The following is a 27,275-nucleotide window of genomic DNA, read 5'->3' on the forward strand; positions in this document are numbered from 1 at the left end:
TACATGCCAAAGTCAGACAAGTTGTCAATCACCCGGCATTGTTTTATACTGTGGGTTAGGTTTGAGTATTTAAAGGATGAAGGAATGCATTGGTAGACGTAGGCAAACATTTCCTTCCATCCTGTCTTTATTTTTTGTTGGAGCTCCAGAGCTGCTCCAGTCTGTCTCTGTCCACCTTGTTGCCTGCCTTCTCATGCTGAAGTGAAATAAATTCCTCTGCTGACACTTGCATACAGAATACACCTACTCAACATCATGAATGCATTCATATACACACCACAAGCTGTTGACGCTGTCTGAGGATGCAGATAAACACACAACCCACACATAGGCAGACAAACAAGGAAGTGCTGGTTTGGACGTTATGCAAAATCATAAACTCCTGTAAAGAAAAACCCATGAGAAACACACACAGACACGCACGCACGCACGCACGCACGCACGCACACACACACACACACACACACACACATCCTTAGATGTCAAGTGATTAGTTACACAATTAGAACCATGAGTTCCATTGAAAAGCAGAAGTTCCAGCTGTTCATACGTTTAAAGGGGGGAGAAATGAAACTTGTGAAACTACTGCTTTATATGTTGAGATCCTTTACATTTTGTTGCCTTTTTTATTAGAAAAATGCCAAAAGACATCAATAATATAACACCGTCAAAATATTAATGTTTTATTAAATGACTTTAAATGGTGCACAGTTTTAATGACATTCACTCCAATCTGAACTGAAAATGTGAAGGGAGACCTTTGGACTTGTGTTGAACTCACAAGGTCTTGTCTGTGAAGCAGGCTAACCATGAGTTAAGTTTTCGAAATGACTGTAATTGTGGGCTGCAGTCTACTCCATGAACACAATCAAAGGCAAGCAATTACAAGACCTTGGTCGCCTGCCCCCAGGGATTTGAACCTTTGACTAGGAGACGTGCATACACACTTACATATTATGCTGGCATTCACCCACACATTTCCTGTGTGTTTCATGTAAGACAGCCACTCTTCCTTCTCCTCAGTTTTGGAGAGGAAGTGTGGGCCTAATGACTTTTCCTATGCGTCACAGACACTGCAAGTGGGAGGCAAACAGTCACGCTGCACATGTGTGCATGTGAGACCTTTGGCATTTCTGCACATGTCTGTAAAAATAAAAACAACCTGACATGTTCTGCAAAGTATTGCGATCCGATTTTTGTCAGTGTCTCTCGGAACGTTTATGCGTCCGTTTGTGAAAAAGCTTCTCGTGTCGTTTGTTGAAGTTTTGCAAAGAAAGCTCTGCATGTGTAGATGTGTTTGCAGGAAATTTGCACAGAGTTGTGAGAACTACAGGTATGTGTGAACTGTCTGTCTTTGTAAGTGCTTCTCGCTTGATTCTTGTAAACAGAGCTTGCCACAGAGATTTCTCAGATTTTTTTTTTTTTTTCATGAAATACTCAAAACCTCAGTGCAATTTCTAATCAATATTTTATCTCTTGGGATAATTCAGGTGAATCAAGTGGAAATTGTAGTTACTGTTATTTTTAAGCTTATAGGGCAAATGTCAATATAAAAAGTTTGTGTTTTTTTATTATTAAATCTGTAGTTGATAGTGCTGATGCAAAGAAATTAGTTTGCAGTCTCAGTATGTTTAAATGTATACCTTTACTTTGATGATGCACTTCTAACTCTTATGTTTATTTGAGGATACTGACAACTCTAATAAATTAGAGTGGGTTCCTTATAGTAGATTTGGTCTTTGCTGTTCATTTAGTGGTGATATCTTGTGGTTTCTTTTTCTTCAATTGGTACGTGCAACAGAAAAAAAAAGACTGAGGGTAAAATAACAGTGCATACAGTGTCTGTTGGAAATGTAGATGGAGTTAGATGCCATGCAGATCCATATGTTTTGATGGTGTGACAAAGCAGCTAGTAGCACAAAATAACACCTCTTGTCCAAATCAACTTTTTGATTTCCGCTTTGTTTGCGGCCAATACTAAAATGTCAACAGCTAAACTCGGCTGCACACCCTGGTATTAAATTAGTTTACTGAAAACTTCCTATAGGAAGCTGATCAAATATACCATTGCTGACTCCTTGCTTGTAAAACACATATAGCTCAAAATGATCAAGTAAATAGTTAAGCCTGCAGAAGATGGGAATATGCAAAGCTTTTTTTATGCTGGTTAAGGAAGAACAACAAAGTAATACCAAATGCAGTCCATCTGAATACGTCAAACTAGACTCTGCTGTGTGTTTTACAGTTCTGTTGTTGCTATTTTAACAAAAATAAGTACAGAGCAGTACAAAATATATTGGCTTGCATCACAGCACACGTTATAATGGTTTATGCCCTTTCATGTCGGAAATAAGGCAGCACAGCTAGTTGCTGTAACCTTGGAAATTTCATGTGAGGCTACAGTAAACAGTTTTCCTCTAACCAAGTACCCATTCAAACAACCAAGGTAGGCTCTTTGCTGTGAAAATGGGAATGCTAAAGCATTTTTTTTGTCCTGTGGAGCACAAGAAAATGCATTTTAGTGGAACCAAGGTCTTTGCTGAGCCATTCTCTGAATTCATCACTTCTCTTCTTTTACCATTGCTCTCTTGTGCAAACACTATGAAGTATACTTCATCTTAGGCTGTTCACCACACACTCACCTTTCCCTCATCTGTTTTCTCTCTCACATTCATGCTTCCTCCTCCTTATTTTTCCTCTTCTCATCTATCTATTACACTTGTTCACATTTCAGTCTAAAGAACTATCAAATCTGAACATTTTTTTTTATTTGTATCTTTCATTTTATTGATTGCCATCTTTAATACGTATAATAAAGTTTTTTTATTTTTTTATTTTTTTGTAATTTCTTTAAACTTTTCAGGGTCTGAAGTTGGGGTAGGTTCCCTACAAAACCCAATCTGAGAAGGACCGGCAGCGGTCCTAAATGTTTTCCACTTGTGAATAATAATCTCACAGTAGATTGACTGCCTTTCTTTAATGGCCTCACAACCCTTTGCGGGTAGTTGACCATTATCAGTTACCTCACTAAGGTAATTTCTCATCTTTCTCATCTTGGTAGTGTGTTAACACACACCAGCATGCTGCTTGTAGCCTTAGTACCTGGAGAGAACCCACGCATGCACAGGGAGAACATGTAAACTCCATGCAGAAAAACCCTGGGCTGGGATTTGAACCCAGGACCTTCTTGCTGCAAGGCAGCAATGCTACCAGCTGTGCAGCCATGTAGCTATTTTATATTGCCGTTTGATAATTGCCAAACAAAGGGCTGCAAATGAAAAACAAAACAAGATACAGAAATTATAAATGGTACATAAAAGAGGGATATTTTATTTGAACAAATATTATGTACAGTAAAGGGAGTTGGATTTATATATTTTTTCTTTCCACGATTACTTGGCTGGTTGTTTTAGCTCTCCATAGTCTTGCCTTTTCGCTTCACATCAGCAGCAGAGGTTGCTGTTGCCTTTGAGCTGAGTTCAGCTGAGGTCAGACAGATAGTGTTTACCGCGCTGAGGATATACAGAGGTGCCAACCACAGTAACTTGGAGGGATCATATCTAACAATTTTCTAATATTGTTTTTTTTCACTTATACTTCTTAGTCTTTCTTCTTTCCTTACTCCCTATGTTTTTACACATGCACATAGAAATATTTCCAATTTACTTATATGTAACTTGTAAACAGTGATCTATGTGGGCATAAATGACAGTAATTGAATGTTGGTATAATGTAACATTTAAGTGGGACACAAATTTGCTGTAAGTATGATCAGTCTGTGTCTTTGATTCTGTGAGATTACTGTAATTTTTTTTGTATTTCTCATAAATTAGATCTAAGTGAACTTCCAGTCAGAGAAATAACAGGATTATAGGTTGGGCTGGAGGAGCAGAGAGGCAAAGGTACACTGAAGCGAAAACACTGAATTATGAGGCAGGAAGCCAAAATTTTCCCAGACCTTTTTTTTTTGGAGTCTGATCCAACGATTTAGCAGCTTCCTCTGAGGGGCTAATAATACAACAGAGCCATTGTGTAATGCGTAGTTTCCCCCGCTTGATTTAGAAAAAGACAAGGCGCTGTGTAGTTAGTCTGAGACTTTGCTCCTATCTGATTGAAATGTCACATGGCTACATAATAATATAAGCCTGCTACAACACAAATGCATCAGAAAATAAGTTTCCAGATTCTAGATAAGTTCATTAAAGGCTTTTTTGTTTTTAGTCCATGTTCAGAAAATCTTGTTTTTGGCCACTCTGTGAATACATTCTATGCAAAAGTAAGTTATGTGCAGAACAGAACCATGACAAAATGTTGCAGTTGTACAACATGCATGCAAAAATATATTACATTGAAAAAGGATAATGTGGAAGCAATGTGAGGATTTCTATAAAGGATTTCTTTATTTGACATTAAAATATGTCAAATAAAGCCAGAAGTTCTAAAATGACATCTTATCATTTTGATTTTCAAAAAAAGCTCTGCTCTCAATCCTATCGAAAATTTTATGGGTAAATCTGGAAAGGCTTGTATGAACAAGGCAGGATACAAACATGACTCAGTTTACACCGGTTCTGTCAGGAGGAATTGGGACAAAATTCCAATTATTGTGAGAAGCTTGTGGAAAGGTATCAAAAACATTTGACCTCCGTCATATAGTTTAAGGGCAATGGAACCAAATACTAATACGGTGTTTTTAAACTTTTGTCTTTGAAGAAAGTAACAAAAATTGCCTTATAAAAGTCTGTCATTATTCTGGCATTTAGCAAATGGGACAAAATGGTAGTTCAAATTGATCTGAAATGGGAAAAGTTTATTCTGACTTCATGTTGGTGTGGGACAAAAAGGTATACGGGGATGTAAACTTCTGGCCTCAGATGTAGGTGTGAGTGTTACTCCCTTCATCCCAATGCATACTTACCACTCAAAACAATATACATCTAAATCGATACACTTCTTTGTAGGCATGACTTGATTTTTATTATCATTACATTTAGATTCACTGTACATGGGGAGATAAGAATTATTGTGACATTTGCGCAACATTTTCAAATGTCCCATCTTTTCACCAACAAATTAGGAACATTGTGACTGAGTAGACAAGGAGAGCTGGGATTTACCTTCATTTTTCTTCTTCTTTTTTTTTTTTTTTGCAAAGCATCCCAACTGGCCTCAGATGGCATGATGGATGAAAGGTTGGTGGCCCAATTTTTAGGAGTGCACATAACCATGCTTGTGCTCAATTTCTTTGGATGCTGATTTTAACATGTAGATATGAATGTGCAATGATCTTATATTTTGTGTGTTGTTATTTTTGGTAAAGTTCACTTCCATAGACTTAATCAAAATGAGCTGTCTGCAGTGTGGTATCCATTAAACTTTGGATTTAATTAAAGTTATTTATTAAAGCTGTATTCATCCATCCACCAATCCAGCCATCCATCATCATTCCATCAGTCTGTCTGTATATTACCAGATAGATTTAGCTTTTTATTAATTATATGTCCATTATTCTCCTCTAAAATTACAAATAATCACATGAGGCTTTATCCTGCTTTCATTACTTTAATTTACAAAAAAAAATAAAAGAACAAACAAACCTTTATAATGTTTAACAATTCCCCAAAAGGTTGATCAGGGCCAGACTAAGCATCTGTTTTGCATATTTTTCAGATTATGGTAATCTAAAAGTGCAATGTGCACATTGTGTGTCCGGTGGGATAAAGCTGTTTTTTTTCTTTCTTTTTTTTTTTTTTTATTAGAAACTGTTTTGCAGGGGCAAACCGTCCCACACACATTCAGAGCCTGAGCATGAAATGAAATTACTTGTTAAGATGGATGCTTTTTGTAGTGCAGCTGACACATCGTATCAAAGAATATGAATGATCTTGCAAATGTAATATCAGTCTTGCTTTCAGCGTTCACCTTCTATCTGTGCCGTACCCGTCTCCCATTAATTATACTGACTGTCTTATGGTGTTTTGTTAAATTTTTAAACACATAAAATTGACTTATTTTTCATGATTTCTTGACATCTGCTTAAGATCAGAACACTGGTAAATTGAGATAATAGATATTAATATAAACTTGGGGAAAAAAAAAAAAAATCATTTCCCTTTAATGAGTAAAAGTATGAAACGTTGTTACCTAGACAGCAACACATTAGTGAGACAAAGCACTGTATATTCCAGTTTACCCTTCATCATCAATGCAGGCAAAGGACACGCTTGTCTGTCTTCATTGACTAGCTTGCATGCATTTCTTTGTGTATTTGGGGTTTTTCATTCATCCATATCCTTTTATTTAGCTTCAGGCCTCTTTTTTTGTCTCAAAGTTTGACTGAACATGCATCCTTCATTTCATCAGAAAGTATGATTTTTTTTTTTTTTTTTTTTGTATGTGTGTGTCCATGGGTGAAATGACCACTGGGCTTCCTGCTGTGAGGACCACATGCTCGATTCCATCCTTTCTCTGGGTCTTTTCCTCAAGTGCTCCTCTTTACCCCACATGGCTGCTCTACCTTGACAAGGCATGTTGTCCTGTCTGTCTGGCCTGCCATCTCATTTTGTGGTGAATGGTCAGTTTATTTATGCTTTTCCAGACTTGGTTTTTTGGGAATATATTAGAGCTCCTGCAACAGAGACTTAGGTTTTATGGCAAGAAAATATTGTATAAAAACAACTTAACTTGAAATATTTTAACTGCTATATTAATCTGGAGATAAGCATCTTTAATGGACTTTCAGGGCCAGGTGCTCTTGGTAAATAGGAGTCAACAAATCTGTGTACATACAAATAAATCCATAGGTGTACATTAAAAATGTACATCCCGAATCATCATCATACACTGTAAATGCGAGACATCTTATTTGACACACCCCCTTTAAATACTCAAATAGATGTAAACAACCCCTGCATGACTGATTTTTTTTTTTTTGCACAACTAAGCGTAATTTCTACAGGAAGAACTTACAGCTGAACACATGGGAAACCAATGCAATCGGACAAGTAGTAATGTTTAATCTGCAAAATTATTATTTTTACTGATTCTTTGACTCTTATTTTTTTGCAAAAATAACGCAAATAAAATTATTATTTTAAGGTCAGATATAAGTGGAGGGAAAATAACTGAAGAGAAAAAACTTTGGTGAATTTCAGATGACACACATGGAGCCAAAATGACTGATTTGGAACGGTGGCCTGGATTTATTTAAACTAATAGCTCTCGAAAACTCCTATATTTCATAATATTCTTTAGAACTAAGAGGAAGTACAAGAGTCTTTAAATACCTTTATTTGACTGAAGGCATGTCATAATTGTTTGTGATTGTGTAGAGTTGAGACAGATTGACTGAATCTGGACTCACATTAAAGGCTGTGGTGTCATGACATCTTAGTTCTTATAAAAATATGAATAGGTTTAAACATTACACCTTGAACTGTCCCTAGTAAGCAAACAACATGGAATTTTCTAATAAGTCTTGATAAGAAACCCATCAAAACACACACACACACACACACACATATATATATATATATATATATATATATATATATATATATATATATATATATATATATATATATATATATGAGAAACCAAGAGACTGACATTCACAAGTCTGAAAAAGGCTTTAATGTCATTTCATAGGCAAAACACAGTGTCAGTCATTATCGACAAAATGAGGAAAATATCGAACAGTGGATAACCTTTTCAAGAAGATCACAAAAGAACGTTAAATCTGCTCTCCATCAGAATTGCTGAAAAAGAACGTCCACATGTCAGTTCACGACTTTAAGCTCAACCACACTTGGATTATGCAGCAAATAAATGTTGAAGCTGCCTAGTAAGACTTCAGGGATAAATCCGGTGGAGATCATCTTAAACATGTCCTATGAATTGACTTTAGTAGGATTGGTGCCATATAAATAAACTTGCCTTGCTCATGCTCAAGGGTGGTACAAGCAATTATTAGATTTAGAGGTCTACTATTATCATCATCATTATTATTTGTTAGATAAAAACAAGTTGGATTAGACAACTTTGTTTCTTAGTCATATTCAGTTGAAAAATAATTTTGTATTTACTGGTGTTATCTTTGTTTTTACAGTGGCACTATGAAATAACTAGCTTTGTTACTGGATCTTTTTGTTTTGTTTTTGTTTTACCATCTTCATTTTTTTGTTGTTGTAAGATTTATGATTTCTTTGTAACAACTCATCTTCCACTGCCTCCATTTCTTATCACTTCATCCTGACAAAGTGGTCACAAACCCCTTAAATATGACATCAAGATAAAGTTCACCCAGAACAACCGAAATAAGATCTTACACCTCTCAGCCTTGTTGTAAAAAATCAATTGTGTGCTCTCTCTAAACTTTCCTCCAGACTCTCTTGCTCCCCAGCTGTCTGCTCTCTCTTCTTAGACAACCAAGCCAGCTGTCTGCCCTCCAAGTTTGACCTTCTTTTGATGAACACCATTGTGTGTTTATTTATGTTTCTATATGTGTGTGTAAGGTAAGTGGTTCCAAAAAACGTGCATGCACATATATATATATATGTGTGTGTGTGTGTGTGTATAATATGTCATCGGGCTTTTATTGCAACCTTTGGCCTTTTGATGACTGCAGGGTAGATCTATTGGCCATGCGTCTCTCTTGCTCTCGTCTCCCTATTTTTTCGCCACCGTTCCCTGACCGATAGCCTGTCAGCAGGAAGAGCACTCACACTTTATTTGTACACACCGAGGGGTCGATGTCTGAGTGCCACTGAGGAAGGCAGGGAAGGGAAACGTGTTTGAGTGTGTTTTTGGAAAAGGAGGCCATAAAGGACAACACTGTCCAGACTTTTCAAAAATAACAACGCATATAGCTGTACTTATAAGTATGCATGACTGTGTCGCTGGGAAGTCTATCTGCTAATTATTTAGTCAGGCTTTGACCTTTAACCTTCTCCTCTAACCTCCTGTATCCTGCTGAACTGAAGAGATAGACATGCATTCATACATATGCACATCCACATAGGCTCCCTACGCCCCCGTACACACACACACACACACACACACACACGCACACACACGCACACACACACACACACACGCACGCGCGCACACGCATGCCTGCACACCTACACACACACACAGAGACCCCCAGGGGGTCTGGGGCTGTGAGTTTTTGTGAGTTTCTTTAACTTTAGCAGTTCAGAGGAGGAAAAACATGAGCAGACTTTCAAGGAATGTTTTTAGACATGATCAAAAATATTTCAGCTAGAACACCAGTTCAGTGTGAGAGGCAAACATTCAGATTTATTACAGCCTATATTCCAATACATACTCCCCACGTACCTGACCTACTTCTATATTTGACAGCTGTTAAGACAGAGAGGAGGTGAAAAAAAAGCATGTAAATACAAAGAATGTCAAATATGCATGACTGTACTGGTCTTGATAACTACTGACAACAAAAATATTCGCTACTTTCTTAATTTAATGTAATTGGTTGTTCTTGCATGAGAACAACACATTTTGCCACCTGAGTGAAACATCTGCATGTCCTCCGGAAGTGGTGCTCTTCAGGGCTTTTCTGATTAATGCCATCCCAAGGCAAAGACTGTTTGTTCAGATAGAAAGCCATCTCTTCTTAGGCCTGCAGGTTTTCAGATGATTGATTTCAGAAGAGTTCAGCAAGGGTTTTGTGACCTACCGCTGCTTTGAACTTCTCCATAACATTTTTTTCTGATCTACTAGGCATGATTCCAGGTCTCTACAATTTTTTTTTTTTTTAATTCATGTTCTCTCACAATATGTAGGACTTTCACAGAACAGTTGTAATTGCACTAAAATCAAATTTAATAGCGTGTAACACCGTTTAATAATGAAACGACTTCTGAATGGATTTGGCTGCTCTAATTTCTATGCAGGAGAATCCGAGTGCAGGAGCTGAACAAAAATGCACACAACAAACAATCCACACAAGGATTGTAAAACTGTGTCTTTTTGTCACTTTCATGACAATGTCCTACTTTGTGTTGATCCATCACATGACATCACAATAAAATACAAAGTCGGAAATAAGAAGATATAGTTTTGCAGGTGCAGTATGGTATTGAATTTAGCCTATCCTATGCACTTGTTAGATATAAAATATGTTTTTGTGAAAAGGGTTATATATTTTGTTATTTGTAACACCTCATCTATGGGTGATTCTCTTAAACTGTATTAAGATTATTGGTCTTATGTTATCATTCCCATGTTAACTATTGTTGAAATGAAAGATCAAAATAAAATACACAAGAAATAAAAAATCAGGCACAGTGGACTTTGTTTTACCAGTCTACCCACGATGTACAGCAATAAAGCTCACTCAGCAAAACCCCAATGCAGCAGTACAGAAAATGAAATAAAAACAATACAAACAGTGAAGTGGAACTCGGTGAAATCACTTGAAAGCACAAGCTGAGTTATGGACAGCTTTGGGTTTAGCCAGAGGGTGGAAACTTTGCTTTTAACTGCTTGGCCAGGGTGACTAGGTGCTTGTGTGTGATATTTGTTTTGGCAGGACTGGAACTGGTGCAAGAACACGATGAGCTTATGTGGACGTTAACCGATGTCTGTGTATATAAGCCAAATAAGCCCCTATGCTCACTTAGAGGGTGAACTTAGATTTTCCCTATATTCAAGTTTAGGGTAGCAGATATAGTTAAATAAATCATGCGTCATGGATTTCTTCTTCTTCTTCTTTCCTGACTAAGATTGTTGGGTTTCTTTTTTAGTCTGCTTTGTCTCATCTGTGTTGAAGTCTGAAGAAACGCAGGCTGTACAAGGATGTGAAACCTAAAATTTAAGGCTGCCAAGAAAAGCAAGATTTTTTTTTTTTCATAATTATCAGAAGAAAAACTTGATTATTTTTTCCAAATGCAAATTCAAATTTACATTTGTGTTGGTATTTCACTCTCTTTACTCCAAAATCACTGAAATTAAATAAAACTATGCAATCAACCAAGCATGGTTGTCTTAAAAACAATTTCCCAAATTTTAAGCGTCTCACTAATAATTTTTCAATCTGCCATCTGAAGAAGGAAAGAGTATGGCCTAACTGCAAAGCTGCCAAGACATAGTTATGCAGGGAAATGGACAAGCAAGGCAAGGAAAGCATCAGAGTAGGAACTCACGAGGATCTGCAATGATCTATATTTTGGGTGGAAAAATTGACAGGGCACTCTACAAAACTATCCTTTATGGAAAAACTAGTAAAAATAAAGTTTTGGGAACCAAAACCAAAAACATTTGCACTTTCCTGCAAGCCATGTGAGAGATGGTATGTGGAGGAAAGTGGAATCCAAGGAGGCAGAATAACAACCTGGGTGAATTTGGCTCCCTCAACTTCAAATTATGCACTATTGGTGTCAAATGTTTGTGCAGCAAATATTTTTGTTTATACCGCTATCATTTTAAAGATATCGATATATGTTTCCAGAAGTCATCAGAAGCCTGCCACCCACACTTACAAAAATCAAGTAAACTCAGTGTCAGTCAACTGTGCTGCAAATGTTTTTGCTGCATAAACCAGCACAAACATAGCCCAAAAACTTCACCTTGTCTGAACATACCAGACTCTGCATGCAGCTGTGTGCGTGTTCAGTGTCACATAACACCTAACCCGACCCGAGCGGCTTTTCACCTTTAGAAAGAGTGAACCCTGACCTCTGGAGAAATGACCCTAGATCTTAACAGGCCCTCATTATACAGAGAGGATTGCTGGTGACAGGAGACAGATGGAATGTCCCTTGCACATAAAGGCAGGCGCACACATGTGCCAGTTCGCAGACATGGAGCAAAGCTAATGGAGTAGAGAGGTTGTTTTCTACAGACTTGAGGAGTGACAAGAAGTTCCACGGGGCCACTTCCCCACAAACACGCATACACACACACGCACACACACACACACACACGCACATTGAGCTCAGCTTACACAGGAAACTGCTGAGACACACGGGTCAAGTCTGCTTCCATGTTTATGGTCCTTCCAGACCCACTGCAGCAAAAGCAGGTACAGTCGCACGCAAAAAGCACTTTAACATGGGATCCGTTATCTGCCTTTTGCGTACATTCACAGAACATTGGTACCTTGTTCTGTTCTTTCTTTTCCATTCCAGCACCACATGGTTTTTAGAACAGGTGTGCAAGCCTGCTCAGGAGCATCCATCAGTACGGTACATTCGTGCACCTTAACTACAGCAGCTGAGTCCTCTGAAGGTTAAACTGGACACAGACTAATTTATTTTGCCCTCTGAGGGCTACTTTCTCCTCAAATAATGAGCCTGGCAGTTTACCCCATACTAAACCTCCCCAGTACTCCACAGATGGCCTTTCAATTAGCAGGCAAGAAACATGCAGAAAGGCGATGCATAGTATAATCATTGATCTTGCAAGAGGGACCGCATTCACATCTCGTCATGAGCAACATACACTGACAAATACGCGCGCACACACACACACACACACACACACACACACGCAAGAGTGCAATACACAGATAAATATCCGAGCATATGGCTTGTGCACACATGTATGTGTACCTAGAGGGCCAGATTACTTTGCTTCCTGCTTAGCAAGCAATCTTTCTTCAGGTCACTATTCCTCACTTCCACACAGGAACAATCTATAAATTCAGACTTCTGGGACACAGCCGAGTGAATGTATTTGGGAGAGTCATCTGAATTTAGTTACCGTGGAGCTGCTGAGTCGTTTACATCGTATGGCGGATTTCAAATTTGAGATAAATGCCATATGCAGGTAAAGAAGATTGACTCTCAGGTTTGCAGCTGTGGAGCTATGAACTCATTCTCGAGATATCGGCCTGTTTCCCCCACACCCCCTCCTACCCGTCCCTCCCCTCAGGTGTAGTATAATTCTACTGCGCTTGCTATTTTAAGTAATATTAAAAATTGGGAAAGCCCCATTGTAGGAAATTTTCCCAAGGAAGGAGGAAAAGTGGATAGAGGAAGGAGTGGAATTATTCTTTTCTTCTGTGAAATCACACTGAGCCTTTTCTGCCTGACGCTTCCAAGTGCACCAGAAATGGGGAAAAATGCCCTTAAACATTTTCTTGACCAGAAAGCTTTCTGTAAAATATGGTAGATTTAATATTTTATCCCAGGTGCTGATACAGGGCTACACATTGCTGCAATTGCTGGCACTGTTGCCTTGCAGCAACACGATTCTTGAGTTTGAATCGAGGCCAATTTAAATTTCTTTTGACAGCGTGTTCTCTCAGAGTAGTCCCAAATTTTCCCAAAGTCAAAATATATGTGTGTAATATTAATTGGTGTTGTGTTTAAATGTTATTTGTCCTGTGTGGCTCTGTGTTGTCCTGACGTGTGTCTGGTCATTGGTGGCCTTTGGTAAAACAATGGAACTACAAGTGCTCAAAATATATCTATAACAAACAACATCTGTGTATTATCATTAAGGTTGTTTAGTGAGAGCTCGTTACTTTTAATTAATATGACTTTTCTTGCTTTCAATGGATTTTTTCAGCTTTGAGAAAAACCTGCATGCATAATATGTGGATGTAATCTAATAGGTGGAAAATTCACCATTACACACGTGGAAGATCTGTATCACTGCGGAAGCTAACTATTTATTTTAGCTGCTTTTTATGTTTTTTTTTTTTCTTTTTTTTTCTAAAATTTTTTTATGGGCTTACCCTGACATAATGAGATGGAGAATTTGTGAAAAAACAGTACGTTTGCAAGTCCCACTGTTTAGGAATATAAAATTTTCCATTGATATGCTAAAAAGACATTTGGGATTGGTGGATTTTAAAGGCAGATATTCACCAGGGAGTTGTGGGCAAGCAGAGGGTAGCTGCATAATCAGCTCTACCATCAGCCAACTGATATTCTGCATAATAGAGGAGAGATTTTTGGGTCAGTGTGTGTGTGCGTGAGTGTGTGATACATGTGCATGGCGGGGCAATGGCAGCCTCAGTGTGCGTTTGCCCTTTTATCTGCATGGATGTGTACAAGTTTGCTTGCATCCTGTCTGAATTTGTATGCATGTGTGCCATCTATGTCTGGATGTTTATCTGTGTGTGTGTGTGTGTGTGTGTGTGTGTGTCAGGAGCACTGACCTCTTTCCCCACAGGGAGAAAAGTCCCTGTCTCATTAGAAAAGAGAGACAGACAGAGAGACAGACAGACGGGCAGGAAGGCAGTGGAGGAACAAAAAACGGAGGACGAGGAGAAAGACAGGGAGCAGCAGAGTGAGGGTAGCGAGAATGTATTTAAGGGTCAAAGATCACCCATCCATTATCCCAATGTGCAGGCAGGGGGCATGGCAGAGAAGGTCACAAAGTTTTCTGAGTCGCATTCGGATCCACAAACCCTTTTGCTTCATTTTTCTTCATTTTTCTTCTTTAGGGACCCTTTATTGACATGATGCATTCCTCAGACCCCAACCAATACCATCACCCTAGCTGCTGATGTGACCGAGCTCTGACCCTGGTCAAAAACTACAGCCTCAGATCACTCAATCAGTAATTTAAACTTTTGAGTGTAGCAAACGCTTTGAAACGCACATGTTCAGTGAGTTGACTAATCACTGAAGATTCACAAGCACCTTGTCATATTGATGGTACACAGAGACTGAGGCACATACTCCCCAAAATATGTTCATGTTCCAAATGTTCTCTCATTCCATTCGAAGCAAAAGCCCATCTGCGTTCGTGGTGGCTAAGAAAATCAGCTGGTTTGATCATTATAAGCTAGTCAGTTTGCCCTTTTGAACCGTGACAACGGCAGCTTCTTTATTATTACGGTTGTTATCGTTAGGAGTGCTAATTTGGTGCCCTTAAAGATAACTCTGACCTGTGCTTTCTGACCCTTTGCCACCTACACACATTTAAGCATATTGCAACGTTGTGACTTCTGCACTTGGTAGTTTGCTTGCATTTGTTGTCCTAATGACAGAAAAAGACAGACTAAGCGTCGTCATGTGCTCTGTGTGAGTCAGACGCTGTCGTAACTTCAAATACAGTTTAACATACTAGATTACTTCCTTTAATTGAACATCGAGTTAGGGAAGCCAATTATTAGAAATTTTATACAACCTTAAATTAGTTCAGTGTCAGTGAATTAGGGAAAATTACTTTAATCCCACACAGGAATAACTAATTTCTATGACATTTTGATGCATCAATTGGGTTATTTTCAGTAACCGGATATTTGCCTTGATCTGAGCCAAGTAAAGACATGGCTCTGCTTTCTTAAAGGCCTTCCCAAATACATCACTGTACTAGAAGTCTGACCAGTTGTTGAACTATCTGGGGAACATTAGACTGTCTTTCAGATCAGCTCCTCTAAGGAGCCTCTAGGCGCTAGCAAGTATGTTTTTCCACTGGTACAAACTCTGCACCAACTCCCTCCCTCCCACCCCCCAAAAAAAGAAAAAAACAAAAAAAACAAAAACATGTGCTTAGTTGACACCAGTTTTCTGCTGAATGAGAGGAAAGAACCACGTTAGTCAAATATAGAAGTCGGTAGTAACTAATTACATTTACTCAGTTACATTTTGAGGTAAAAAAAAACAAAAACAACATCTTTTAGGAGTAGTAGTAGTTTTGTTGTTAATTGTTGCAGATTGTCACCATCCGGATACTGACTATTTGTAGTCTTTTTTTTTTTTTTTTTTTTAGCAATCAGAGAGAGGTTAAGTCTGTCAATGCAATCAGAGCCGACTGCCTCTCACCGAATCCATGAATGACATTTCCAACTGTTCTTTCACACCGTCAATTTTTTAACATTCACAGCTTTTGCTGAAGAGAGATCAGCTGATTAGGACTGCAATTACAACAAGCGTTCACAAGCACTGCTCCTCGTTTCAAACGGCATTAATAAATTAAAGTGGTGATATCAAGGCATCTGTTTGCAGGGATAATAACGTTGTTTGTTGAATTAAACTGTCTTCAGGCAATGTGATCCTTCGCGAGCATAGAAAAATACAGGAGGATGAGGTGGATCAACCATTAACTGCTTTGGCTTTCAGGCAGCTGAAAATCAAACCTTTTCATTTCCAGAAGTTAAGCCATGGAAACGTTTTGGTAGAAAGCCTGTAAGTTCTAGGCCATAGTTCTCAATTGTAGAAAGGTAGAGATCTACCTTCAGGTCGGAAATCGGTCTCTTCTTCAAGCAGAGAAGTTAAAGCATGCCAGCCTTTTCTTCGCAGTAAACGGACGGATGGAACGGGAAACGAACAGGTGAATTTAAGCCTCATTGGCATTTATATGGGCACTGCTCGGAGTTGGGGTCTCCCAAATGGGCTGGAAAGGGTTGTTTCACACACGTGCACACACACACACACACACACGCACACACACACACACACACACACACACACACACACACCCCCACACACACACACACAACCCATGTGGGACACTTTTCTACAGTCGGTGCATGCCACAATCCAGACTTTCCTGTCTTTTAATTGAATCAAGAGGCAGAATGTGGGCGTTTGAGGTTTGAAAAACAGAAGAAGCGTGGGGTGTGGGGAAGCTTCACAGGACGGCTGATTGTGTGTGTATAAACAGACAAGAAATCTAATTGTTGGACTCCATGTGTGTATAAATGCAGTCACGGAAGTATGTTTATGTGTGAATACCGCTGAGCATGATAAAATAAACTTGGGAGAGCAAGTGGTGAATCGAAATTTTTGGCCTTCATGGTTGGTGATAAAGTCAAAAACAGTTTGGCTGAGTTCTGTACAAGTGTTATCATTAAAAGGGATTGAGGAATAACACGTCTGAGAAGATTTAGCGATTTTGAAACATCACAGTATTTCTTGTCGGAAAGTAAAATCTATCTTAGGAAGCATTATGTAGTTTGTATCTCAGCATGCAACTTCTTAAAGATGAATGCCCACATGGATGCTGGAGAGTTTTGTCAGTAAGAGGATATCTTAAGTTCCCCTCTTGTGTTTGCATCGTTGACAAACGAAAGTCTTCTGGTTGGGCTGGCTTTCAACACTTACAGTATGCTGGGACTGGTGAAGTTTTCACCACTTTCAAATCACAATTTAGCATAAAAGGCTGCTGTGTGAACATGGCCTTGGACTGAGACAAGCTTGAAAACCATAATAGACTGCCCTTGAATACACTTGACTAGAGTATTCTACATTGATTACAGCGTTTACAAAGAACAAGTCATGATTTTTAAAAACAAAATCTGACATTGCACTCATGAACTCAGTATTGTGTATCATCTCCTGAGGTAACATAATCATTACAACTCTAGGAATATCCCACTGGCATGATGTGTAATCACAGAAAATAAGTCCAACATGAAGCTCTACCGAATGCACGCACTTAAGTGATTGAAGTGCGATGAAATCTGACTCTGCGCAAAGATGAAGGGATTTGGGGGGAGCCAAGTAAAAGACACTGAGTAATGATGAATCCTGTGATCATCTGCTGAAAAAAGAGAAAAAAGTAAAACAGCAATAAAGAACAAAGCGACCACAACAGAAGCCCCAAACCTCCATGAAGCCCACCACCTCATCATCACAGAGTAATGTGGTTTGTCTTACAGGAGGTTCTTATACTTATTACGGGCATTATATGAACTCCTCATGTGATCGTGTTAAAGTATATGAGCTCTAACATCCCTTAAAGATCAGGTTCTTAACTTGTTTGTAAAGCTGAGCTGATCATTTTCTTCATTAGGTATTTAGTGGCTCATTTATTTGGCAAAGGCCTCAAACCTTCTATTGTACTCCCTTTATCTCGACTGAAATTACTTTATGAATCTAAGGGCATTTTCACATGCTTCTTTAAATCCACCATATAATCATGATCACATGTTTAGATCACTGCAAATGTTATTCATGACTGTATTGCCTCAAACAAAAGCCAGGAGAGAGAGAGAGAGAGAGAGAGAGAGAGAGAGAGAGAGAGAGATGGGGATGGGTTTGAGAGAGGAAAATGCTGAAAAACAGCCTGTGAGAAGTAGAGTGAGAAACAGACAGCAAGGAGAGAGATGGAGTGAGAGTTGGATGGAAAAAAAGAAAGAAAAGCAGAGGAAGAGAATTAAAGAAACCACAACAGAAGCTCAAAGTCCTTAAAAGCCCCCTTCTCCTCATGTTGGTGGGGTGTGGTGTTGGGGATTTGGCTTAACTTCCTACAGTGCAGCCCCTTTCCAAACATCTCATATATACATCCAGTCAGGCACAAAGTTACAGCAAACCACATCACAACTGTTCATGAGAGCGTGTGTGTTTGTGTGGGTGTGTAAGCTCTCCGCTCAGCTGCTCCCAGACTCACAGAGAGCGTTTGCTGCCTGAGCGTGTCAGAACTGTCTCTTGATCTCATCTGTCTTTTTATTGCCTAATCCCCGTTTCTTCTCTCATTCCTCTCTCTTCCTCCCTATGTACTTCCTTCTTTGTCCTTCATTTTCTCCCTTCAACCCCAACAATCCCACTTCATATTTCTACTTAGACTTCAACTACAGCCGCAGTTGCTTTGACAGCATTAGTTTTAAGTTCATGAGAATAAAGGTCGTCCTTTTCCCCGTCTCCTCACAGTCTGTATATGTGTTCTCTTTGGGCTTCATACAGGCTTACTAAAGTCCTCCGTCTAAGGAAGTAAAGATGGGTTTGTCCGATCCAAGATATGGGTCATCCGCGAATTGGATTTAGTTTAGGACGATGAATGTTTAATTTTAGTTTACGTAACAGTGCCTCAGCTCTACAGTGGCAAAATGTTTGTTCAACTTACCCTCCTCTGACTCTGTGCCATCTGTCAGAGTTTCACATTTAGTCCTCTTAAATTTCCAATAACACCTTTTAGCCAAGATGTGATGGGTTTTGTGGCTAGTAAATGAGTTTTGGATTTTATGAAGATTTTGACCTGCTAATACTGATTTTTGCCAATTCCAGGGTTTTTCTTTCAGAACAACATGAGACATGAATAGTTTTTTTTTTCTGCTATGAGTTTGACTGAATTATTTTATATATTGGCAACAGAGGTGTCTTAAAACTGCATGTTTGAGAGAACAGCTGCTGTAAAACCCGATTTACTGTTTATAAACACAATAACAGAGTTTACTGTTTAAGTTGTGGATCGTCCATAAGAAATAAAGCTGAGAGATCAAAATGATTACACAAATCAATTTTGTTCTACTCCACAACTCCACAGCCTTCCTGTTACCTGCCTTTCGTCTTGCTCTCTCTTTTGAGACAGCCTGAATAAATTACAAACATCTTGTGAAGTCATAAAAAATGGTTTCTTTTGAAACAGCCTCTTACATCGCTGTGGTTTCTTTAACTTCATTTTCTAAAACCTCTGTTGGTGAAAAAGAAAGAACTAACTGAGTCTCCTCCCTGCATTAAGATCTTCCACATTAAAGAGTTTTGTTGTAGCTGCGACCTGGAAGCACTTAGACTCAGTGCGTTTGCTGATCAATAAAAGATTGAATTCTTTTAGCTTCCAACTGGCCGGTTGCTCGTTGTGGCAGATCAAGCTGAGCATCGTCCAATTCTGATCCCATGCACTTTTCTCGGTGCCTTTTATACTTCTACTCTCTTAATATGCTGTTGCACATTTGCGTTGTGTAAAAAAGTCCACAGAGGTAAACAGAAAAGAAAAAAAAAAAAGATGTGTACTTAAGCTATTTATGGAAGTAATAAAATCCTTATACAGCAACAAAATGCAAGCAAAAGTCATCAAATGTGCTTGAATTAAGTATAAATATTTGGTAAAAACAGACTTGTGAATAGTGGCGAAAAATAATCAGCAAAGTGGCATTTATGTTTAAAGTGAACTTTATAGACCTTTTATTCCTGTTCATAAAAAAAACACTCTTTTTGGAAAACGTCAAATGAAAAACTTACCAAAATTTTGAATCAGATTTGTTTTTTCTTTACCAAAATTCTTAATAGTGATTATTTCTTTTTCAGTCTGCCAGCTCTTTAAAGTTTAACACATTTACCAACAGCTGTGGGGTTCTTATAGCTTATACCCACAATGCAAGAGAATGCTATTAACTTTATGATGCCCCATCTAATTTTTATCTTTTGTATGATCCACACTTGGGAAAGTTTTAGTTCTCAAGAACAAAGTGATGGATATGTGGAAATGTGGAAACACTCAGCACATACACTGCAATTAAACGGTTTTAAGACGTTAAATCTATTAGTCATCAGTTTCTGAGAAGATTCAATGTGAAAATGTCCGCAATAACCTGCAAAGAAGTATTATTTACTTCTCAGAGCTTGGAGTTTTATACAGTTTAGCAGTGAAACCCTGAAACAAACGTGTGGAATTGAATTTTCTTTCTCTGTTGATAATCAGCACTGTGGCGTAAGCAGCCGTCATGATGATTAAACTCAGATGTTGATTTTTAAAAGCTGACATGCGGCTGGAAAAGTCTGTCGCCACAACTCTCTCAGCTTTGAGTCACTAGTGAATTTTAAGCAAGATTTGTTTTTGTAATGTAGAGATTAATTCACATTCTAGAAACACTATTTAAAACCAGCTTCACTTGTTCTTTGCTGAAGAATTATGAATAAAACCATTATTTATTTGTTAAAAAAAAAAAAATCTGCATTCTGCCAAATTTCATCAATGTGAAAGCAGGTTCAATGTTTTTAATTGTAGACAGTACTCATCGAACACATAGGCAGCTATTTATTAATATTTGACATGCTTGTTAATGGGTTTAATCAATACACGTTGGTCCGACCGGCCTTTTGAGGACATTCATGATCTAGACGAGAGGAAATGAGTTTGACACCTTTGAAGTGGTGACCAAGTTTGTGCTTCAGATATTTTAAGCAATTTATTTGAAGTAAGTCTTAATTTCAAACGAAGCCCTGGAGCCTTTAAAAACAGTGGAGCTACAAGTCAGTGTATTGGGATCTGTTTCATACATTAGAGGGAGAGAAACCAAAAAAAAAAAGATTTTGTCTATGATTTTATTAACTTTCTTTTAAATAATGAATCGGCAGTATTTTTAAAATATTGATCACATGTTATCTATGTAATAAGACGCCAAACAGACATTCATCTGCTTTCGTTGCTGTTTACTTGTGACTAAACGTTAGCATTTGAATTTGTTTTTATTGTTAGTTTATCATCTAGACAAAAAGTCTGGCTTGAGTTTTGTTTTGGGAGATCATCCAGCAGCTGCTTATTTACTTTAGCCTTGACGCTAAATAAAGGCACTATTATGTATGAGTGAGGTCCTTTATCATTAAGCCAAGTTTCTCTAACCACCCATAAACATGAAAATAGTTCATGTGTATCCATGCTGGTACAAATGTCTATTTCTGTATCAGTTGTGGTCCTGACCTCAGTTCGTTCTCCTTCAAACCAACACTGTGTATGAGTCACAATCTTTTAGCCATTTATAAATCTGCTATTGAGACGGGTCCCAATAAATCGCTGCTCTCAGATATTTTATATACAGATGCCTCATTAACCTGCAGTTTATAAGTTCAGTGTTATATAATGGTTCCGGTTTCAGTAAAACACTTTGCCATCAACTTGAATTGAATCTTTTTCTTAGCATTTGATAATTGTGCATGAGACAGGCCTTCTGGTGTGCTAACTGGATTTTTTTTTTTCTTTGCAATTCTGCCTCAGGTCTTGGACATTTAGTGGACCAGAAAGCTGACAGATGATGCCCATGAATGATGGATGATGTCTTCTTGGTGCCAGTTGAATGCATTATAAGGCAATGATACGGTAATTCCAGTTTTCCGCACCCAGAAACTTACTGCTCATACTGTCTGAAGAGAAGCTTAGAAAAGCTACAACCTACAACCACATAATTGCTCACAAAAAGATGGGGATGCATATTATCTGTTTTTTTTTTTTTTTTTTGCTTCTTACGGAAGCACTTCCGTAGCTTCTTTTATGTTACAAAATAAAAAAAATATATATATATGAGACTTAATTTAAGTAGTTTTTTCAGCACAACATTTAAGATTTGGTTATCGTGGCATAATTTCAGAATGTAAAAAAAAAAAAATACAATGTTAGAGTATTTTAGTGGGTAAAACCCCCAGCAATTGTTTTAATATAAAGCACAATTGCCCAATTTATTGGCACACCAAACTGTTTCTACAAAATAAATGTGAATGTTTTTTGCCATTTACATTTGTCGAGGGGATTTTAAATTGTCTCCCTGGGATATAAAGGTGACATCATGGTATCACAGATCAATATTTTTAACTTACCAGGTTGAATCAAGACCCAAATTTAGCTTTTAGCTCCGGGCCTATTTCTCTTCCCAGTGAATCAAGTCAGTGGATAATGATCTGTAACCAGGACTTACAAATATCTAGACATTGTCATTAAAAACGTGTTGGCTGTAACAAAAAAATCAAAACCGTGTTTAAGATTAAAGGGTTATTTTGTAGCTTCAGAAGCTAAGAGGTAATATTACCATGAAATGGGAAGTCTTCTTTCCAGTATTTGATTTGATCTGATAAACTAGGCTTCTACTTTCTCAAAGTCCTTGTAGTACTTTCATTAGTAGTTAATTGGTCATTGAAGCCATGACCTGCTGGTCAGAGCCTTTGGCAAAACTGGTTTTAAGTCTTTTGTATCTTCTGAAATACATATACGTATAAACATATAAATAATTTATTTTTATTTTTTTGTATTGACCTGAACTTAGCTCAAGTACAGTTCAGGCATTAGCAGATTTTTTTAAAGGAGATTTTGATCTCAAATATTCACAATCAGCCGGGATCACTAAGCCCCCAAATACTGGGGGTTTATTGGTCACATCTGTCCAAAGCAATTATTCTAGATTTATTCTAGATGTTTGTTGCTAAAAGAAACATATGAACAAAATAGCGTTCAGATACATACTGTCCTGTTTGAGTTAAGTGTCTCCTGCTGTCACAGTAACATTTAAGCTGTACAGACCCAATGTTGTGTGTGTGTGTATGCAGATCCATGTGCTGTAGATTTGTGTTTGAGGTTGGAAACGTATGCAATTATTATGCTGGTGTGCGCCTCTGTCCCTACTGTAGTATGTAGGTCACCAGTATATTCCTGATGAAGTGTAGTCCTCTGGAGAACCCTACAGAGCCTAAATTAGATACTATTATCTCTCTGTGTGGGTGTGTGTGAGAGAAAGGGAGAGAGAAAGTGAGAGCGAGATAGACGGCGCTATCAGACAAGAGTGCCGCAGGCATGTGTTTTCAGTTTTGTGCACATACATGCTTTCACATGTGAGAGCAGTATTGTAATTATGCATGTCCATTTATCTGTGTAGGTGTATGAAATTGGAGGCTATTTCAAATATAATGTACTTATGTGTGTGCAGCAAAATGACACAGTCATCATCAGGCTGGCTTGCTGATCCTTCCTGTTATGACTGACCTGTAAATGTAAATGTCAGTCAGTGATGACTAAAGTTGTAAAATCTGTCCCTTTTGCAACAGAAAGCTTGCAAACTGGTACAGGGTTAAAATTTTGATCTAAAAAAAACAAACACATAGTTACAGTGGCTTTTTCATTTCAGGATGTCTTTGGAAATGTTTTCTGAACTGGAAGTAAAATAAGCAGATTTGTTCTGGTAAACCACTGAATATAGTCAGTATTTGTATCATTTGCTTTAGCTTCAGCATCCAAGGCAGCATCCACCATTGCTTGTGTGGCAAAATTCACTTATCTGCCCTCGAGTTTAAATGTGATAAACTCGGTTCTTGTCACTGTTCTGTCATCAGACGAAATTCACTAAAACCAGATTAAGTTTTTTGTCTGTGCGATTTCGGAAACTTAATTTTTGATTGATTGATTTATTTATTTTGTGAAATTGCAGTTTAAATGTACGCCTTCTTATCCATTTATACTGTTGGTGCAGATTTGTTCGCCGAATCAAAATCCACCAGTCTATATTTTATGCAACCTCCTTCAGCAAAATAGTCACCGGCTATACCAACTGATCCGGGACAGTTTTTTTTTTTTTTTTTTTGAGACACTGCACAGCCCATAATCCTCTCTTCATTTCGAGATGTCTACATCTCTAGTCAGTCTACTGTCTGTTAAGTCACAGGGACAATACCACATACGGCCAATCTGTCAAACCAATTTGGAAATTTTTCCAGAGCTAAGCCCCAAAAGTTATATCCAACCTGAGAGGAATGAATAGGAGTGAGAATGTCTGCCTTTGAAAGGCTTCATGCTTTGACCAAATCATATGCTGTCACTCCTATGCCTTAGAAGGCCTGCACTTTTCATCAAAGCCCTTGATGGCTACCTTTCACAGCGCTGTCGAATACACCCTGTGAGCATCCCTCCCTCCTTTCCTCCCATCCCCTCCCAAATCTCTTTCTTCTTCCCTCCGATGTCTACTACCCCTTTTCACTGTCCCCCGCCCCCACAATCTTCCATTCCCCTTGTCTTTAATCCCTCTATCCTTCTCTCCTTCCCCTCCTCAATCAAACCCTCAAATCCCTCCAGTTTTTTTCCTCCTTTTTCCCCTCTGTGTCTGTGTGACTTCAGTTCTGTCAAGGTAGATGAAACAAGAGAAATTCAAATTCATCACAGTCATAACCTGCCATAATAATCAGCCACTCTCATTCCTCCCTTGTGGTGGCAGGCCAATGTTGCTGGTTGCTGGCCCCCCCTTTTTTTTCTTTTTTTTTTTTTTTTGGGGGGGGGGGGTTATTTGCATATTTGTTTCCCTTTTGTTTCTTTTGATGAATTATTTACCATAGAGAAAAAATGACAGCGGAGATCAGTGATGATTGCCGTCACGGGTGCCGCTCTTTGTAATTGTTCTCCTTTTTTGCTGATTTTCAATCAACTTTTTTCATGCAGACTACAGATGAGGTACAGGGAGGGAGAACAAAAGTTACACATATATTTTAGCATTTCTGGTGGAATCTTCCCCCGTCTACAGGGAACGCGGCTTCCATTGTTGTCACAATGATTACAGAGTTGGCAAAAGCAGAAAAAAAAACACACACAAAATGTGCTCACACTCCTCCTACACAAAGGACAAGTTGGATGAACACAAACACATCCTGTTCTTGATTAACTAACTACTAAAGATACTTAATTGAAAGGCAATATGCTACTAATAACAGTTTACCAAAGACATTCATTTTTAGTTAAGTGCAAACTGAGCTAAACTGAGCACACAGACCACACATGTCAGTGCAACAAAATAGGATCTTTAGCAGAGTAATCACAGTAACTTTGTATCCTCATAAATGCCTTGACTGTAAGCCTCAGTAGCAGTGTTCACAGTTTGTTTCAAGGATATGTGCGCCACACATTTTCAAACACACACACACACACACACACACACACACACCTACACACACACAAGCATACATACACCGCCATCCTGTCCCTGTATTGCCCTATCCAAGAATAACAATGCATAATTCATGTCTGAAAGTCTCGTCTGCAGACAAAAGTTGCCGTTTGCATTTATTATTTATTGAAAACAGCTCACATGATGAATCCTTTAACAAACAGACTAAGCGCTGCACCTATTTCTTCCTCTCGTGCTGTTTGTGATTTGGTATAGATTTTTCTTTTTCTTTTTTTTTTTTTTTTGTTGTGCATGGGCTCATTAGCTGAAATTGGGATGTGAGATGACGAGAGAAATGGCAAGGGAAAAGAAAATATGGAAAGGTGCTATAGAGAGGGATGGTTTGAAGAGGGAAATTGGGCCAAAGAATTAATAGATCAGTTTTTAAAATGTATGGATTAATGAGGGACTTGACTTATTAATCAACCTAATTAATTTAACAATGATATGTGTTTTTTTTTTTTTTGGCACTCAGTTTTATTTTACACTTTAGGACTTCTCTGGAAAAGTCTGCTGAAGTATCAGTATCAGATTTATATAAACTTTCTATGTTCGTGTTGCAGTGCTGGACACACTAAGATATAATTACGTTTCTTCTGAACAGTTTCAATAAGGATGGGAGTAATTGTTTAAGACTGAAAGGAGCATTTGCCTTTTGACCAATGATTAATGTTTTTTTTTTTTTTTTCAAATCTGCCAATTAACAACTTATCGCTCAAGTTTAACATTATTCTGGTGATGTCTTTTTTATATTTAGAGTTTTCTTAAATGGATAAAGACGCACAACAACGTTGGTTATTTCTCTTGCACAAACTTAAAAATCCAATTTGGAATAGCAGTGATTAAACAGCTGATGCGATGTGATAAGAGATGAAATGAAATAACCACATCAGGATGAAAGCTGGCAGTCCAGACATGAGCAGGGAAAGAATGCATTTGTAATGGCTGCCATGGGAAAAAAAAAAGTAATGAATCGCATAGATTTAGGAGATTGGGATATTTTTGCTCAGCAATGTACCTGATGCTCTATGCGTGCCTATCCATATTTTTTTGGTAAACTTATCCTGTCCTGATGGAACAAGATTTTCTTCAGTTTCGCGAGCATGTGGGAAACATTAACACCAGATTTTCTTAAGGAGAAATGGTTGCAAGAGGTGTAGTGTGAGCACAAAGATATTGATGATCTACCATAAAATTCATAAGTAGTTAACCTAAACAAGATAAACTGTTTGTACAGGCAGGTTTGCACGAGATGTGAAATGCAGCTGGGAGTTGTAGAAGTAATTCACTTTTAAGTTGCCTTCCAGCTCTGATTCACTTCCATGAAATGGTTACATTTTTGCTTGTTTCCTGTCACGTCAGAAGATACACTGGTGGTATGTAATGCTCCAGCATCAACTCTCTGTAAATGGGAGTCACATTACTAGTTAACAGACATGGAAAAACAAATCATTTGAATTTGACAAGAAAAAAAAAAAAAAAAAAAAAAAAGAAAAAACTCATAAAAGCCAATATTGTTTATAGGGCATTGACCTGTCCTTTCATTTCATCCCTGATCCAGTAGAACATTAACTTTTATACCTCTTCCTCCCTGTTTGCACAAATCACTCTCAATGCAAATACATCTTAGATTTCAGATTTTCTATGGTTTGTATCTAAGGAGATACAAGCATAAAACTTCTCACAAATGCTTACGACTAGATGCTTATCGATTCCAGAGGCGGAGCCATTTGAAAATGCAATTGCCATAGCAATAGTTGTTAGGTAATACATTTTGCATAGTAACCGACCACTGAAAATAACTTTCGTAACTTGATTTTATCTGTTTAAATATTATCAAACCAGCTGGTTGCCCCTTTATGGTTTTGTTCCCCTTTAAGTACAATATAATTCAAAGCAGATACAAAATGTCCAGGACCATATAGTTTAATCAGCTTCAAAGTGA

General features: G+C 38.1%; 1 long non-coding RNA gene across 4 annotated transcripts in view; it reads left to right on the plus strand.

The window, feature by feature from the left end:
- LOC106925896 (uncharacterized) overlaps positions 1–27,275 on the plus strand; it is a 120,337-nt gene that overhangs the window by 64,524 nt on the left and 28,538 nt on the right. For 3 of the 4 annotated variants that reach the window (XR_015765565.1, XR_015765566.1, XR_015765564.1), the window contains one exon: positions 21,634–21,735. The exons of the other annotated variant lie outside the window; for it this stretch is intronic. This is a non-coding gene — a long non-coding RNA (uncharacterized LOC106925896). The remainder of the gene's footprint in view (positions 1–21,633; positions 21,736–27,275) is intronic. 4 annotated transcript variants of the gene reach the window in all.

This window comes from Poecilia mexicana, unplaced genomic scaffold (assembly GCF_051168715.1).
Source record: "Poecilia mexicana isolate PSO_F unplaced genomic scaffold, ASM5116871v1 scaffold_16, whole genome shotgun sequence".
Taxonomy (NCBI): Eukaryota; Metazoa; Chordata; class Actinopteri; order Cyprinodontiformes; family Poeciliidae; genus Poecilia; species Poecilia mexicana.